Source organism: Anser brachyrhynchus, assembly GCF_964034855.1.
Source record: "Anser brachyrhynchus genome assembly, chromosome: 1".
NCBI lineage: Eukaryota > Metazoa > Chordata > Aves > Anseriformes > Anatidae > Anser > Anser brachyrhynchus.
Window position 1 is genome coordinate 47,370,920 of NC_137694.1, and position 18,673 is coordinate 47,389,592.

At 42.8% G+C, this 18,673-nt stretch overlaps 1 protein-coding gene across 5 annotated transcripts in view; it reads left to right on the plus strand.

Annotated features, from left to right (window-relative positions):
* Positions 1–11,175: 11,175 nt before the first annotated feature.
* The window catches only part of CDK17 (cyclin dependent kinase 17), a 96,848-nt gene continuing 89,350 nt past the window's right edge, over positions 11,176–18,673 (plus strand). For 4 of the 5 annotated variants that reach the window (XM_080579184.1, XM_080579183.1, XM_080579185.1 and 1 more), the window contains exon 1: positions 11,213–11,602. The gene's annotated coding sequence lies outside the window, so the exon portion shown is untranslated. Of the gene's footprint in view, positions 11,603–18,673 lie in introns of all 5 variants that reach the window. The other variant, XM_080579186.1, reaches the window with a different exon arrangement.

Below are 18,673 nucleotides of genomic sequence, written 5' to 3' on the forward strand. Positions count from 1 at the left end.
GAACACTCCGTGATTTCAAAGACTGGACATATTACAAAATTTACATGTTGCTCCCTCATATGCAGAAAGAGAGTTGTTATTAGTATGTGCAGAATCAAGCTGTGCAATCAAGCCATCTGCTGATATGTATCTCTTCGTAGTGCATATGACATGAGTATGTTTTAACAGGATAAATTAAAGCAAATAATATTCCCCTTCCACAAATCTCTTAATACTACTTCTCTGTTTTTAAGAGAAGCAGGAAATACAGGAGGAAATTAATACATCCAGCACTCTTGGACAATAATTACCATAGAAGTGTTAAGAACAGTCACACAGAGAAGAATATATGCAGAGTCGGAGACCACAGTGACCTCCCACACTGCATGGTTCTTTAGAATTACTGAAATTATAAACAAAGTAAAAGCTCTTCTTTCCCAAACAGCCGCCTCGATGTCACTTGTTTCCACATTCCGGCTTATGTCGCTGCATCCCACACTCTCTCTGTTGCTAAGTGCTTTAGGCTTCTGCAATATGTTCCAGCAGCTCCCTGTTTCTCTCAGATCTCCAAATGTGCTATCATCTGAGAGCAGAATGTCTAGGTTTATCTGCCCTGGTAAGAAAAAAGATTAAACTGTACAAATTACAGCTTCCTAAAGAACACTCGAATTTTCCATACCAAAAAATGTCTTTGTAATCTTACATGCCCTTTCATAACACTTTGTTAGAACATGCTTTCAGTTCACAGTAGGATATGTGAGGGATGGGGGCAGAGTATAGCTCCTGGGAGCAGCTACAACTAAACCTTGACTGTAAGTGACAATAGCAGCACAGAGCACAGAGTGCTTGCAGAAGCTTAAATCAGTGCTCTCACTGTGCTATGCAAATAAAGGAGCTCACAAATGAATAGAAATCATAGGAAAAGTGAAAAAAGGAAAACAATACATCAGTTAAGAATGTATATCATTTTGTAATTGCATTAGTAAATATTGACTGTTACATCTATTCATCATTCTGGCTTAAACATTGTTTGATTTCTTCTACCCTTGTAGCAAGCATGTAGTAGCTTCTGTTCAGGAAAGAACGATATTATCACAGTTGTTCACCCAGCTACGCCTCTGTCTTTTTTCTTTATTTTTTTTTTCTGGGTGAGTAGGCATCTTACTGAGTGCACTTTTCAGGCTGTGTGCCTTTACCCACCTTGGGGTACAATTCCGTAGCAATCCCTATATCTTTGGCTACGGTGCCAGCATACCTGCTACTGCAACTGATGGCAGGTTTTACCTTATCTCTTCCACTCAAGTTAAGATAAGCAACATTAGTAGTGATTAAAGAGCTTAAAGCTAACAGATAAATTTTATACACACGAAACATTCTAGGTACATATTCATCTTGGATTTACCATATCCCAAAGCCAGCTCAAGGTGCAGCCAAAGTAGGCTGTTTACATGAGAAAGTAATTCAGCATGTTAGGAGTAGATCATCTACATCAGTAGATTGAAACAGTTGATAGTGAGGCACCTCATTTTTCCATTATATGTGTTGGGGGGGGGGTATTCTGGATTATATTTAGCCTGGCCCCTGGAGCCAAACACATCTGCTACACACGTGGTACAAAGCCTTCTGAAGACAGAAAGTGTTAGGTATGTGCTAGAGGACCTCGCGATGATGCCGCTCACACGCTATTTTGGAACCTACTGTCCCCATTAGCACCAGGGTGCATTTGGAGCACATTGGAAGCAGAGCTTCTGTTTTCAATTCCTCCTTAAAGAATTTACTTTGTATGCACCAAAACCCCTCTGAGAACTGAAACAACACATGGTAAATGGAGACAATGGCTGTATTTTCCTCCTAACTGCACCATTGCTTTGAAACAAATCGCTAATGCAGACGCAGCCTTTTGACAGCTGCTGAGGGCAACAATCTGCCAGCTCTGCTAGGGCCTAGGAGAGGAGATCAGCTTTGGACCGAAACCCTTCCCTCTGAACAGACCACTTCTCTGTATCACTGCAGACCTTCCTGCCCTCCTGTCCGTGCGCTGTCTTTTTCCTTTTCCCACACCCATTCTCACCACAGGTAAAGGTCCCTGATCTGCCCCATTCCCATCCGTCTGGAAGATGAAGGAAGCCTCTGAAAGGTGGCACATCCTGCAGGGTGAGGAGTGACATGCCTGAGGCCTGAGCATGGAGATGGGATAGCCACAGAGACCTGAAGGAAGAGGAAGGGGTGGACGTGGGTTGTGAGAGAGGAGTGGAAAAGCCCCCATGGCTTCTAAAACTCTGCTGCTTCTTCTGTCACCTCAGCTTCCTCTTCCACCGTCCTCACACAAACTTCTGAAGCATCCCTGACAGTTCATAGCACCCTAACAGTCCCCTGGAACAAAAAAAGATCCTTCCCAGCAACCCCGTTTCTTATTCTGAAATAGCTTGCCTGCTATTGCTGCAAAATACGATTAACTGCACAAACACAGAATTTTTAAAACCATGTTTCAGCAGATGCTTTCTCTCCACCTCATTTTCCCCACACACAGGGAAAGAGAGTTTCTTTTCTGCCTGGTTTCTCCTGGTTCCTAGGCCTCTTCTTTGCCTCCAGACATGTTCTTTTAATAACTGTGTGCTGAGACAAGACATATCTTGTCTTCATTCCCTCAGCCTGGGCCTGGAACCAAGGCTGATAACCACTCTTCCCCTTAATCAAAATCTGGGATAGGATGTTCCATTGCCTGCCACCCTAAAAGCCCCTGTGGAGGGCCAGGGATAGAGCACAGTCTGCCCTACAACGGTTTTGAATGGCCTGGGTTATTCTGAAGCTGGGGAGGATACCAGCCAAGGCAGACATTAGTCTCAGCCAGGATGCAGCAGTGAAAGGGGTTAAGCATCAGCCGAAAAGTGTGCCTCATCTCCTTCTAAGCGGACGAAATAATAGCACGGCTCCTGCCCGAATCAGGGGCCAAGCACACAAGGTGCACACAGCCCCTGCACCACTCCGTACCGCCGGCTTCTTTTCCCCGGCAGCACCAGTTAAACTAAGGAGGTTTTACAGTGTAGGCATATGCTTAACTTACTAATGATCAGCTCAGCGTAAATATCGACACAGAGCTGCAGAGGAGCTCAAATGTCATCATAACCGTGCCCTCGGACGGCTTCGGAGAGAGCACGGCACATGTACGGAGGAGAGGCAGGTACAGGTACAGGCGCTGTACCGCAGCCTGGGGAGAGCAAAAGGTGCAGAGGGAAGACCACGAGAGAGCCAGCAAAGCCAGGGGCAGCGGGAGCCGTCTGGCCTGGCCGTGACACGGTGGGAAAGGAGTGCCCAGCAGAGCGGCCGGAACGAGGTGACACCGGTGATAACATTTTCAAGATTTTTCCACGTAGAAAGACCGGAAAAAAAAAATATCAGGGGCAGTATCCCAAACAGTCCTGAATTCAATCGGCAGGGGCCAAAAGTCACTGCCAGCTGCCAGCCCTATCTGTGACCTGTACGGAACAGGCAAAAAGTGCTCCTGGAGTTCATTGGCTCGTGTCCTGTTTCAACAAAACCAAGCGCTGATACGCCCCTGCGAAGGCCAAGGAATAATGCAGGTAGAAGTGACCTGTGTCTCACACGTAAGGAGCCCGAGCTCGGAGGCACTGAGCTGTGGTGCAGCGCCGTGCCAGCTTGCTGTTACGGAAGGAGACCTCCCATATTCTCCCTAGCAGGGCGCCATACACCGATGCAGCGTATACGCAGATCCAGCAGCTCTATTCTCGGTATGTTACTAAGAGACAACTGTTTCTATGGAGAGCTCATTGGTGGGCAAAATAAAATGTTTTGATGAATTATAAAAAAGGTAAATTAATTTTTAAAACAAAATATAGCGTGAGAATGCTAATGATATGAAATCCCGCCAATACAGAATTTCAAGAACGTACTTTCTTCCTCTTTTTTATTATTATTTTTTTTAATTCCTAGCGGACATTTATCCTAAATTCTGTATTGTCTACAAACTGATATAAATGAACATCCGTCCTGCAAAATACTTAACCAACGTGACAGCCACCTATGTAGTGGCTACAAAAGCTTCAATTGAACATTTGTTTGTTTTTAAAAGCTAAGTATGATTGTACAGCAGTTTATTGTGGATTATAAGTACCTACATGATCATGAATATGCCACGTTGTGAAGTGAACAAAAGAGCTTTGAAATAAGAATTGTAAAGGCAAAGAAGGAGAGAACAAATAAGTACATTAAATAAAGCCCAGCATTTAATTTTAACATGCTTCTGTGGTAACAGCTAGACTCTCCAGATGACAAGTAATAGATATGTGGGGGTTTGTGGCATTCCTGCTTCGTTCTTGTTTATAGCTCTAATTATTTTACACTGTGCTGAAACAGACCTTGAAAAATGCTGTGCTTGACTTGGAGAACAGCTTAGTTGATCAGTCAACAATTTGGCAAAGTAAATAACAAGAAGCTAAACAAAAAGGAGTCAGTGAAGAATTCTGCAATTAAACCAATTGGAATTTATGTGAGTGACCTTTTCTTTCTTGGTCTTTATAAATGTAGAAATTATTCATCTCATTTGAAGATGTTCTGTGATGTTTTCTGCGTCAGGCTCAGAGATATTCCGTATGTTACATACTGGTTTAATCAATTGTCTTTGCCACCTACAACACATCAAATTACTTCGCTTTCTCACCAGCTGGCTTTTAGCAAGGCTTCAGTCATGCTAACGTTGAAAGGGAAGGAATACACGGCTAAGTCTGGATCTTGTGTAACTGAAAGGAGACACAAGGAAGGTAACCCAACAAAAGCATTAGCAGGACTTCTAAAAATCACAGTTAGGTTAAAACTCCTGAGATTTCTTTTTAATTTACCTTCCGATTTTTGAGTCCTCATAATAAAACCAGTCTAGGATCAAAACTCAACTTTAAACACACATGCAAAAATGTAATGTTTCTCACTGGCACTTAAGAGGAAGCCTTTTTTTTTTTTTTTTCCCATGAGCAGACAGGAGCTGCCATCTATACCCTTCTTTTTTTATGCCACCTTTTTTCTCTCGTGCTTGCTTGCAGTCATTCAAGTCCAGCACCAACATATGAATACGAATATACACACGGCTACCTAAGGCAGGAGGATTCACAGGACAGCAAAGGACAGGACAGCAGGAAGATTCACAGGATGAGTTAACAGGAGGCTGATCTGGCTGTGCTGATTTAAGAAATTACTGACTACACCTCTTTGTCCCTCCCATCTGCCAGAGGGTACTGTCCTTGGATGAGGAGTGGCAGAAGAAAATGCAGGCATCTGACTCACCTACCCCGCTGTCCTCACTAGTGGTTAGAGCTAATTGCCACACTACCCACGGAAAAAGGCAGGGCCCTCGTCTCCTCTCCCTCAGGCTGTGACAACTTCCAGGAGAAGGGTAGAGCGACTAGCCGGAGCAGTGATGTATTAAACAGTAACATCTTAATTCTACCTATCTACCCTGCATAGTTTTGCAGAGATTATAAGACAGTAAAGTACATCAGCCTAGACTGCCAGACAAAGCTCTACATCTACTTAGCTCGTCATTTCCTGCACTCTTGTTCCTCTTACTTTCTCTTCCATCCGTCCCCAGCTCTCCCCATCTACCCCTTGTCTTACCTTAGTGCCTGTTCTGAATGGACTATCTGCCACTCACGTCTCAAAAGCTACCATTATATGTCTGAAAACAGTCCTGACAGCCAGCTGCCAGTGGATATATTTATATTCTACTGTATCAGGAATTCTCCGCACATCAACAGTACGTCTTATACATTTGACTTGCTGTGCACAGAACAGTGTGTGCATTACTCAGTCCTCCCAACAGGAGCCTACATTGCCATCAGCTCGGTTCATTCTGTCCCTAGATTTCCTTTACTTCATTTCATCTCCAACATTCACGGCATATTCTGGCTCCATTTTCATGTGCCCTTTCTCATAGTCTTCGTACTCTCTACATTGGATATTAGCTCCACTCCCACTTCTTTTATTCCCATGTCCCTTCACACCTCCCTGTCCATCCTTATAAATATAAATTTGAAAAATATCTGGTTTAATCTTCATGGGCACTGATACCATCTTTCCTAGAACAAACTTCATTTTTATATAACAGGATTACAAGAAAGTAACCAGCTTGTCATGGCTGAAAGCAATTCCACTTAAGTCGTAAAACTCTCTGGAGATAGCAACCATTAAAATAAGAAAGAAATCAGAAGTTTGACACCTATAATCTTGTAACTGCAGGAGTCTCCGTGTATTTTGTGCTTTATTTTCAAATCCGCTAAGTACTTTGAATTGGCAATGGTACAAATGTTCGGAGACTCACTGATGGCATTTCTAATCAATTCAGTGAGTAATGACTGCAAATTTCTATGAAGCAATTGACTTGCAAAGAAGAAGGGGAAAAAATGCTTGCTATTCTGTCCCAGATACTGAACCTGCATGAAAGAAATGGGAGAAGAACAGGAGCCCCTTCCCCTGCCATTTCACTTCCTGTTTCATAAAGGAGAGAAGTGTATTTCTGAATGTATACTTGAAAAGGAGAAGCAGCAGAGGTGCATATACCCAAGTGACCTGCTTTCATTACCTGCAGATCTTGATTGATTCACTCAAATTCTTTCCGCCAGTTTTAGTCTCCAACACAGAATTTACACAAAATATCAAAAAGATCTTTTTTTCAGCAACCTTAGGCTTGAGTTTCATAGCAACCTATCTTCTACTGCAGAAACCTATCATTTTTAGACAATTTACAGAAAATACTTCACCATTTCCTACTTGAGTAGGATAATTGTGTGGGGTTAGGGTAGGCCTAATGTCTTTGGTTTTGAAAAGCAGGATGTCCTGCATTTCAGAGCAGGAGCAGAGAAATAAAGGAGTGTCTAGCCATTTGTTTGCTAAGCAGGGCAGAAATGCGAAGAAAGAGTCTCTCCTTGCTGTTAACTTCCTTGTCAAACGACTAACCTCTTGTTGAGGTCAATGGAAAGGCTTCACTGATATTAGCTGGAGTTGGCTTATACAGGAAAAAACAAGGAATGAAACTAGATTTTGCTCCCTCCGCTACAACTGTGGCCTATATCCCAAAAATATGCATAACCATTACCCGCCCTTTATGTCCAAGTCCCAGAAATGCTTGATATAAATAAAAACATCAACTCAGATGTTGTAAAGACATAACTGATTATCAACATGAATGACAAATAATCTTCAAAATTTGATACAAGTTATAAGGAAATTAGAAATAATATTTAAGTAGGATTTTGATAGGATGTTGAAAAATTACATATGGAAACTAAAAGGTTAAGGCAACATAAAGGAATAGGAAGAAGAAAAGAATGGACAATGGTATGCCACACACACACATATATATGTCATATATTATATTTACATGCTGTGAAATGTCAAAATAATATAGAAGAGATCTGGGTCAAGCACAGAAGACAGACTTTTCAATAATGGAAATTTCTCCAGCCGTCGGTCAATTTCTAAACACCACTACAGCTACAAGAATGCAAATCTCAAGTGTAAATAACAAACACACCAATATTTGCACTTTGGGAACTCTCTCCTGCTTGCTGAACAAGTAAGGTTTACAAGAGCAAATAGTAGCTTTCCCTGTTACTATCCGGAATATACAGTGCAGCTGTGTCAGTGACCACTCATCAGTTATTCAAATCAAGGTAGAAATGGCTATATTTCTTGTTGACAGAAAGAGCATATAGCTTTTTGTTTCTTGAAAGGGTGACCTTCTTCTTGCTGCTATTTCCTGCTTCCATTCATTCCAAGAGGAAGGGGTTTGGTCTGCCAGTGACGCTAACGATTTTTTTATTTTTTTTTCAGCCTAGAGGTCTGCAAGTAGTACTTTGTACTAAATCCAAGTAACCTGGAAAATACTTTATGTGAATACCAGCTTGGTATAAGAAAGCAAGAAACGATCTTAATTTAATATTTTAAATGGATTGGAGTTTTGTGTAGGTGGAAGAAGATCATTACAGAAAGGAGTGCTACACAGACTAATATATAAATAGCTCTTGCTGAGAGCAGAACAATAGCTCTGTTTCTTCTCTCAGAGCACAGATACAATTAGTTAGAGGATATTGCATTCTTTAGAAATTTTTGGCATCCAATAGAAAAAAACAATTGCATTTCAAAACAAAATATTGTATTTGAAAATCATTTCCCCTTTTAATTACCTGCCAAGACTTTCAGTCTTTCCCCTGCAAATGAACACATCCCTTGTACTTGAGCACAATGCTTTCCCACACTGCTGGGTGGCTGTGAGGTCACCAATTCCTGCTGCTGCAACTCGCGATCCTGAACTGGGGTCTTGGCAGGAAAGTAGCTGCTTTCCACATACATTGTTTTAAAAATACATATGGTTCTGCAATGTTTCCATCTACCAGTATGTGCACTTCACTGATCTAACTCCTATACTTTTACTGTCACAGAATAACTACATCCTTCTGCTCTATAAATGCTGAGACAAAGCCAGCATATTCATGTTCAAGGCAGGAAATCTCAGTCCCCTGACGGCACTGTATTCCTATTGCTGTCTCTATAATCTAACGGCTGATGCAGATTTCATCAGGTCATCCAGTGGCGATAATTCATGCCGGGGAACTTGGGCGTACTCCATTCTCACTGTCTTCGAAAACAGACCTATCATACTTGCCAGCCAATCCGTTTCAAAACTAGTTTAAAATATTAATAACCATGGTTAGCTAGATGGAAATATGATTGCTACTTATTCCGCTAAATAGTAATAATAAAAAATAATCAATAGCTATAGTTATAAAAACCAGACTTGTGGGATAAATTAATCAAAATCAGTTCCTACACTTCAGATTTATGTCTGTCACTGTCTTGGTTTTGTACTGTCTTTTGCACAGACATGAAAATCTTTCTCTGAGGGCACCAGATAATGGTAGCATACAAAGACCAGATCATAGAATGACAGAATGACTTGGGTTGGAAGGGACCTCAAAGATCATCTAGTTCCAGATGGAGATCGGGTATTAATTATATTGTTACAGACTTCCCCGTGCACAACTCATTATTCTCCCCAGTACAAGTGGAAAACCTTAAGATATTCCTATTGCATTACAACTACTGTTCATGCCTCATTCTTTGGATGGTTCATCCTAACCACTCATTTCTTAGTTTCTTGTCATAATTATATTTTGTCATAACAGAAGTACCAATGGCAGACATTAATGTGTATAAAGTAATATAAGCACAGCAGAAGTACTGCTATCTTTCTAATATTTTTAGTACTTTAAAACAAAGCACAACTTCATAAAGTTCCAGCCCACCTTGCCCCCTGTACCTAATTTATGGAACATAATTTACTTGGGTGTGCTGCAATGGGTGCACTTGCTGCTATGCTGTCTCAAGAACTTGTTTTACAGTTCATGTATATACTAACAAACTTGCATACAATCATTCATAATGATATTACTTACCCAAAATAGCCTTCAAATTGAATAAGATAAAACAAACACAGATCATCTCGTTAGCATTCAAAGATGAGAAGAACTGGTAGGTCTAGCAAGAACTGGTAGGTCCTGAGCTTTAAAGGAGATCTGTAAGGGATATCTTTGCATTGCCAGGAAGTTCAAAGCTTGAATGTCTGCCTTCTCCGTGCTATTAAAAATCCCACAAGTTTTGCAAAGGTAAGGCTGCTATCCTATGTCTTGAACAGAAAGAGCTCAGTAATCATGTTTTGTCTCTGTAAACTTCAAGTGTGTTTCTGAGTCATATTTACTGTTTTTTATCCTCAACTGATTCCACCAAAAGTGTACGTCAACATGAGCAAAGTGAGTTTGTATGCACGTAAGGAGTGGATTGATGCTTGCATTCCTTTTTAGGCCAGAGCGAGTTACTTCTGTTTACTGGGAAACATGTTCGTCAGTGTTCTGGTTCGTTTGTGCTGCTGGAAGGTTGCAACCGAGCTGGAAGCAGAGGAATTTCTAGCTGGCGCCGCTCCGGCAAGCACAGCTCCCACTTGGCCCTGCCGTGGAGAAGGACTGGCTAGAATAAGCTGCACATGTAGCTCCTCAAGATCAGCAGCTTGCTGCTGCAAATTAAGATACACTCCGGTCTCCACCTCGACACAGACCTGCCTGCAAAGCAAAAGAGCTGTAAGCCTCCCTCGGCGTGCACGAGGACATAGAAGTCCTGTCAGGTCTCCTTAAGGAGACCACGATTTGGCCTTGCGATTTCAGTCAGTAGCTGGGGTCTGTGAGAGGACTGGCGGTCTGTTTGGACAGAAGGCCCCACGGTTGTGTCAATGAACTTTGGCCAACAAAATAAGAGAATAACCAAGCAGGCAGCAAGAATCAGAATATGACCAAAAGGAAAAAAGAAACAAAAAAACACAGTCGGACAAATTGTGCCCTACGTGTACCCATGACCTGGTGCTTGAAGTTCAAACACGCATCACTAAAATCACTGAAGATTTGGACGTGCTGTTATGTTTTGTTCTTCGTGTGGTGGAAACATGGCAACAATAGATAGCGTGGAATAAATGCTTCATAGGGCTAGTTTTTATCTCTTAGGTCTTGTTGGGTAGCACAGAAAGTTTAAGAAATTTAGGGACAGCAAGGGCTGAGAAGTGAGGAAATGCAAGGTGGATCATTTGAAGGGAAAAGGGTTGTAAATGGAAGAGCAAGAGGGAAGCGTGGTTGTCCGGAAGAGTGAGCACAGAGGTTCATGGTAGTAGATGCAGTAGACAAAGAAAAGAAAATGCCACGGGATAAACACGGAAAGGATGTTTTTGTAGCTCCTGAGTGAGAAATCAATCCGCAAAAGCTACATGGCTTCCCTTAACTTCAGTTATTGACTTGTCGGCCGGGGGGGAGCTGCTACCTCAGAGATGGGCTCAGTCGCCCCGCAAACCCAAGCCGAAACACTGCCAGGAGCCGCAACACCTGAGGCGACCAAACGCCTCTCCCGCCCCGACGCCGCTCCGGAGACCCCTCGAGGCAGCCGGGGGACCCCGTCCGGCGGGGGCGCCGCAGACCCGCTGCCTCCGGAGGGGCCGGGCGGCCGGAAAAGCGGGAGCCCCTCTCGGCCGCCCGGGGCCGTTTCCCGTGTGAGGGGCCCCCGGCCGGCTCCCCGCGCGGCCCGAGCCGCTAGGTGTCGCCGGCGGCCGGGCCTCCCCCCCGGCCCCTCCTGCGCTCCGGCTGCCGGCGGGGCTGGCTCAGCGCGGGCGGGCGGAGGCGGCGGCAGCCCGCAGCGGAGAGGCGCAGCCCGGCTCGGCTCAGCTCGGCTCGGCGCCGCGCAGCTCTGTGCCCGGCCCGGCCCGGCTCGGCTCGGCTCGGCCGAGGCCGCCCGCTCCGCTCTCGGCACCGCTCGGCGGCCGGCTCCCGAGCACGGCCCGCGGCCGCTCGGCGGCGGGGAGCCGCGGCGAGGCGACGGCGGCGGGGGAAGCAGCCATGTTGGAGCGGGGAATTCAGTGACTGGCCTCGGGGAGGCGGCGCGGCCGGCGGCGAACGGGGGGGAGGCGGGAGGGGGGCTCGGCTCCCGGCAGCGGCGGCGTCCGGACACCGCTCCCGGGCGGAGGAGGGGAAGGAGAAAGGGGCAGAGGAACCGGCCCCGGCCCCGCGGAGCCCCGGCGCTGCTGGTGAGTTGGGGCCGCGCATTGTCTGCCGTGCCCGGGCTGCCGGAGCGGGGCCTCGGCCTGCGTGTGCGCGGCGGGGACGGGGGGACAGCGGGGAACGGCGACGGGAGCGGGCGGCGGGCGGGGACGGAGCCCCCGGCAGGGCCGAGCGGGTGCTCGGGGAGCCCCCGGGGCCGGGGAGGGCTGCGGGGGATTTCCGCTGCCCGCCGGGGGCTGCGCCGCTCTCCGGGGCCGTCCCGGAAAGCGAGGCCCGGGGGTAGCGGTGAGCGTCCCCGGATTTTATTGTATTTTATTTTATTTTATTTTTCTGTGGTCCTGAGCGTGCTCGTAACCTTCCTTTCCCCGCCGCCCCCTCCGCTCCAAGCGAGGCTGCTTTCTCCTGACAGCTCCCCGCCTCGCAGCCTCCGCACGGATGACACACTCGCGGCTTGCAGGGCTCCCCCCACACACACAGACCCCAAATAACGCAGGTTTCTGTGCGGGGCATTTTGTGCCCCGAGCTTGGAGTTCCTCAGTGACAGGATCCGTGAACATTTGCTGACCCTGAACTTCGGTGAACTCCTTTTCTCCCTCCCCTTCCTCTCGGAGAAATGTAATGGCATGAGGCCAGGAGGAGCAAAATGGTGCTTCCCTGGCAAGGGAGGTGGAAGGGGGTTGCCATTAGGTGTGTTGGACGTGTCAAGGAAACTTGTGCCGCTCGCTGCTTCTCCTCAGGTCTTCGCAGAAGTGGGTTAGCCTTAAGAGAGGGCTGACCCCGATCCCCTTTGTCTCGTTTCTGCGTCAGTTTCGGGAATTGACCAGAGTTGTTCTAAACTCCGGACCTTCTGGGGTACTGTTTTTAATGGTGGTTGCCAGTATTGTGGGCACTGTGAGGGAGACAGGGCTGAGGTGTATCGTGGCCCCAAACAACTGAATTTCAGAGGCCTCTGTTTCCCTTATTCTATTTCATTTCAGTAAGGAACTTACGCGTCTGCTTTTTTTCCTTTTGTAATTTAGCAGATCGATAGCAACTTTCTTGTATCTATCGTGGCATAGATAGGAGCAGAGGAAGCCTACTTTGACATTATTCCATTCCCTCCCTTCCTTTTTAAATTATATTAATTAAACTGGAAACTAGGTATCCAAAGGTTAAATCCTTGGAAGATATGGGACAGAAGAAAACTTCTGTGAAATTAGAATTAGTATGAAATTCAGGTTTGTTTTCATGTTATAATTGTGTAAAAGTAATGTAGGTGATCTGGTATTGTTTGTGCTTAAAGAAATTGCCATATTGCGGTGTTGCAGGAATTCTGTACGTTCACTACACTGCTCTTATTACTTATATCTGCAATTCAGTAAGCGATATGAGAAAGACCCGTTTTGAGTAATTAGCGCAGAAGTAACAGATACGAAAACATGAAGTCATGTTTGAAACGCATAGTGAAAAATTTCCTTAAAATTGTTTATACTTGAAAGACCGAACTGAATTTACTCCTCCAACACAGAGAAATCATTATAATGTTAACTTGGCGTTGAGAAGGCCACTTAAATTTGAAAGATGAAAGCATCCTTTTTTGATGGCGTTATTTGAATGCTGCTTTGACAATAAAGAGTCTGGCTTACAGAACCTTTATTAAGGGTAGCGCAGTGAAGTTCATCCCTTGGTTTTGCATGCTGTTTGGTGCAGCCTTGTGTTTACCCAGGTTGGAATTCTGCACAAATCAGTAGGTGGGGGTCTGCCTGCAGCCCTGCTGAAGAGCTTGCAAATTGGAGCCTGTGTTGTCTGAGCAAATTACAGTTTGAGAGCACAGGGTCATTTGTTTTAAGCTCGACCAAGGATGTAGTGCATTAATTGATCTTCTTAATATATAAAACACCCCTAACGCGTGGCAAAATACTTAATGTGTTGTTCCAAATAAAATTAGGTTTAGAATAACTGAAAAACAGAACAGGGCTGTGTTTTTTCCCGGAATGGCTCTGGCTTCAATTTCTGCGTAACACTGCAGTGTAAAAAAATACAAGATTGCTTATGATATGGATGTTAAGATATCCTGTATGCCTGTGTTATTGTTACAATGCAGGGCTGCTGATACTGTGCAATATTTTTCAGCTGGATTGTTAATGTATACATTCTTCTAATTTCTTAGATAACTACCTGCTGCTGGAAGAATAAAAAATGTTTCACTAGTCTTAATAAGTTCTGGTTCAGTACGGTATATTTGAGTAAGCCAACCCTAAAAGTGCAATCAGGAAAGGCTTCATTGGAGACTGAACGCTGTCTGCATTAAAACCTTTCCTGAAAATTGCTCCTTCTACATTCAGTGGAAGCAGTGGATAATTTGCTCACTGATAAGCCTTTATTTATTAGCCAAGAAAAGTAATCAGCTGTTTCTTTAAAAGGCGTATACTGGTTTTGTCATTACTGAGTCTGGTAGCCTGGTGTAATCTGGTGTGATGTGAAAATGGACATCATGACTAAAAGTCAAGCTCAGTAATAATAAAGCTTCTCTAGTGTAAATTCAGTGTTTGGAAACTTATTCGATGTTGCTTGTAATCCTTAAGTTACAGATATCTTAAGTTCTTAGCTGTATGCTTTTTAACGCTTGCTTTGTTTTTTACAGCAAGCTCTTTGTATGTATCTAATGACTCAGCTGGACACTACTGTGATCAGTAACACTTCAGAATTTAATATAAATCACTACTCCACAACTTTAGCATTTAATTTTTTTTTAAATGTCAAATGTTTGCTCAACAATTCTATGGTCTTTATTCTGTTTGTGCTGTCAAATGCTGTACTTCACATCTAGAGAACCAGCTGAAACACTGTTGCTAGTGATCGTTGCCTTTTTTTGCAGTGCACCTAATTGTAGCAATGACATCTTCATTCTGAGTGTAAGAACTGGAATTTTTTTGGTGCCAGTTCACAGGCTGATACAGAGAGTATTTTACTGGGATGTTAGGGTTAAAAACATTTTATATTTAAATATTTTGATCACTGAGCAATAACTATTTTTTTATTAAAAAAAACTTGAAGAAATTTAAGACTATGTTTTTATTTTATTTTTAATCTACTTACGAGGAGCTTTATATCCTGCTGTATGTAACTTTTGGGGCCTAGACACATTTTTCTCCATTAAGCGAGGAAGAACAGATACTACTTTTTCCAGAAATACTGTGGAATGCTTGTTTAGTCAAAGGGCTAGCTATAATTCTGTATCAAATACAACTCCATCCATGTGCGCTCTTAACTGACGTGGTGGATTGGTAATTCTCACGGGGTTGTTGGTTTCCTGGCCTCATTTTCGTGGACATACCAACTCCAGAGTTCAGCTGAGCTTGCTAACTTGAATATCGACCAACAGCGGTTTAAACCTCAAGCCTTTAACCACTGATGCTGATAATCACAAGGAAGAAACAAAACTGAAACCTACTCTGTTTTTGCCAACTTGGAGCATAGGAACATGAAAAGAAAAAATTCTACGTCAGTTCTGTGATCCAGTTATGTGGAAACTGGTAACTTTAAAGAGTGCCTCCGGTAGGTTGCACCTGGCTAGCTTTTGATTCATCGTTTAATTAATTATTATTTTTCCCACAATATAATATCCTCTCTATATTCAAAAAAGTGCTGGGTTTCAGTGGAAGAACCAGTGAATGTTAGTTTTGTAATTAAAAATGACAGTTTAGAATAGCACTGAAGTGTAGGCTTCGGCTGTGATTATGACCAGAGTGAAGAAAGAATTCAGTCTTGAGAAGGTGATTTCTTGTGTACAAGTTTTACAGTATTTTTGCATTTACATGTTTTTGGAAAGCATTAGGTGTTACTGAAGCAAGTCTGAAGTCACTCAGGAATACAGGTTTATGTTTAGATCTTGGCCGCTTTGTGGGATCATGCAATTTGTGCTGCTGCATGAAATTAGAAAGAGACGTAGAAAGAGAGGTTAATTGGGTCATTTAATTGTTTCCATGGCAATGAAGAATTCTGATTTTATATTTGCTGTTGTATTTTCTGATCCATTGTGAAGTTCTCAGACAATAAAGCTTTTGCCACTTCTGTGGAGATCATTACATGCCAGAAATGACTGTATTATCAAATCCTTTAGACATACCAATACCAGAAATCATCATAACTCTCTGTTTCACTGGCATATTTGGGCTTTTGAGGTCTAGTGCCTGTTTTTAAAAGATTAGAAATTTCTTTCATTAGGGAACATCAGGTTCTCAGAGGGTGCTATATACAAGCACAAGTGATAAAAAGAAAGAAAATAATGTGAGTAGCATGGTAAAAAAAAAAAAAGAAACAAAGAAACTGTCAAATCACACTTTAATTTTTCATGTGGTGGGGCAGAATTAGACATAATGATTTTAAGAAGAAGGAATATGCCAACTTTATGAACATTTAAATAAATAAATGCTACGAGGCCTCTGAATTTAAGGACAAATTTCTGGTTGCTCATTTCTCTAATGCCTTGAAAATACAGTGAGTTGAAAAACACAGTTTTATCCAAGGTTTTGACTGTGACACCACCACCACCCCTTTTAATTTATCTTCTCTGGAACAATTATTTGTGCATATATTATGATGAACAAGGCTGTGTTTTTCTACCACAACAAAGAAAAACGTCTTTTCATTTATACTCCTAGCCATGGTTCTTGCCTGTCTTTGTATTTTAGGTTGGACTTGCTAAGTATCTCGTATAAGCGAATGTTACTATGTGCTCTCTAATCATATTTCATTTAATTATAGTCTATTCCTTATAATTGTACTCCTTTCTCTGCTGCTGTTTTCAAGGCATACTAGAGTTGCATGATGGTCTCTGATTCTTAACAGCTGTACTTCGTCAGCTTCACTAAGAATACTTGCATGCTTTCAGTTTGTGTTAAAGCTGGCAAGATCATGGCTTTTCCTTTGCTCTGTGGATAAGGGCGTTTTGCAGGCATGTGTCTCTTCTGATATTGTAGTGAACCTTTGTAACGCACATAGCCTTCTTCCAGAAATGTCTCTTTCCAGGTGTTTTTGGCTTCCTACTCTCACAGTACTGATGTTGGTATAACCTGCTTCGTTTGCATTTTGTTCAGGTATCTGCAACGTGTTTTTATACAGCAATCATTAAATATCATAGTTAGCGAGGTCTACAGTAATGGTACTAATTGTTATTCCCTAAAATTAAGATCTTTGAGAAATATGAATTACCAAGAAAACCCATTGTACTATTTGGGTTAAAAAGTTAGTCATCTGCAGAAGTAAAGAAGCCAGCTGACTAAAACGTAAAGAAGTTGAATTAAGTGGATGTGATCGATAAGGAAAGCCAAAGACCGTGATGAGGAAAAACCATGCTGTCTCAGACTGTGAGAAAAAGGCAGGATGTGTTTTAGGAAGAAAATAAATTTTAGCAAGGCTGTTAGCCCATTAAAATGCTAAAGAAAATGGTAGCATTTGATGATACTCGGCAGAAGTCGATGATGATCATTAAGTACTGCTATATTCGGAAGTAAAACCAGATGATAGTCATGTATAATGCTTCGCAACACTTCCTTAAAATAGCTTGGGGGTGTTAAACAACAGCCCCTGAAGTTGTGTAGTAAGAATTGTAAAATGTCGATGGGGCGCTTTGTGAAGTATTACTGCTGTTGATGTTTTTCAGCGTGTCTCAGAACGCTGGGAAATTCTGTAATTAGCCCAAATGAAGATTTCTTTCAGTGTTTTTTAAAAGTTAGTACTAAGCATAGTACTGGGTACTGACAGAGAGGGAGTTTAAGTAGAGGAGAAGAATATTGTCGTTGAGCACAGATTTATGGGAGGCTGCTCTTGTGAGAATAACTTTGTAATCTTATCAGGAGACTCAAAACTGCGTGTGGTATAATATTGTTGGTACCGCAGACAGGCTTCTGTAAAACCTTTTAGTTGGTTGTTTCGTGACATTTTGACTGAGGGACTACAATGACAGGTCAGACGTCTGCGTATGAAACGGTGTAAAACCTGGCTGATAATGGGAATCAAGTGGTTCGCTATAAATAGGTGCCGTTGCGTAACTGCGTGCGATGAGGGCTCAGCAGTGTCCAAGTAGGCTTCGGAGGGAGCTCGGTGCGCGCCATCAGGCGTTTGCATTAATGAAGTAAAAGAAAGTGAAAATTGCTGATGGTTTTTGGAGATTGCAGAGAACGGGGAAGACAATGGGTACTGCAGAATGGGTCATTAGCGCAGGGGGGATGCTTGCAAAAATGGCAGTTTCCTGGTTGTTTGCTTGATGTGACGTTTATTTCAGGCTCTAAAAGATTGAATACAGTATGCTAACTATTAAAATAAATGAATGATATTTTATAATTATAACAATTCAAATGTAAGCAGTTATTAATATTAGCCTTTGGTTTGGGGATTAATTTTGTAAAGCTTCAGAGTAGTTTCTCATGCATAATACAGGGCAGATAATAAGTTCTGATCTGCATTCAGTATGTGGGCTTTAGGGAAAGCTTTTATTTATTTTTTTAAGATACAGTGTTCATAAATAATGTACGAGAGGACAGAAATCAATTTTAAAATAATAAAATACATTTTATTGGACTTCCACCGATTTTCTGTACATCCTAAAGCTGAATTGCTGAATGTAAAATTCATAAATATTCTGTATAGGCCAAGGAAGTTGTGGCCATATATGTTTAACTGAAGGAAACTAAAAGCCTTTTTCTAGGCTGTCCTTAGCTTATTGCAAGAACCACATTCTCTGTTCTTTCTCTGTTCACAAAGATCTAGTTGTCATAAACATAAGTAGAGTGTTTAAACATGCAGGAGGGCTGTTGCTTTCTTAAGTACTACTCAGTCTTAAAATTTTGCCATAAATATCTTACTAAATTGTTTAAGTGTCTCCTTGCAAAAATATTTCATAATTCACCTTATTTATATTTGCTCTGAAATCTAGGGATAAAGCTTAGGTCTCCCAGTATGATCGTGGGAGACCATGCTTGGCCTTGTGCTGCCTGCAGATACCTTCTGTTCTCCACCGAGGGCTTAAACCAGCGTCCATTTGGCACGCTTACTTCCAGCCGTGGTTGTTCTCCCCTTGGCTGGCTGGCAGCTCTTGTCCCCAGCATCCTTTTACC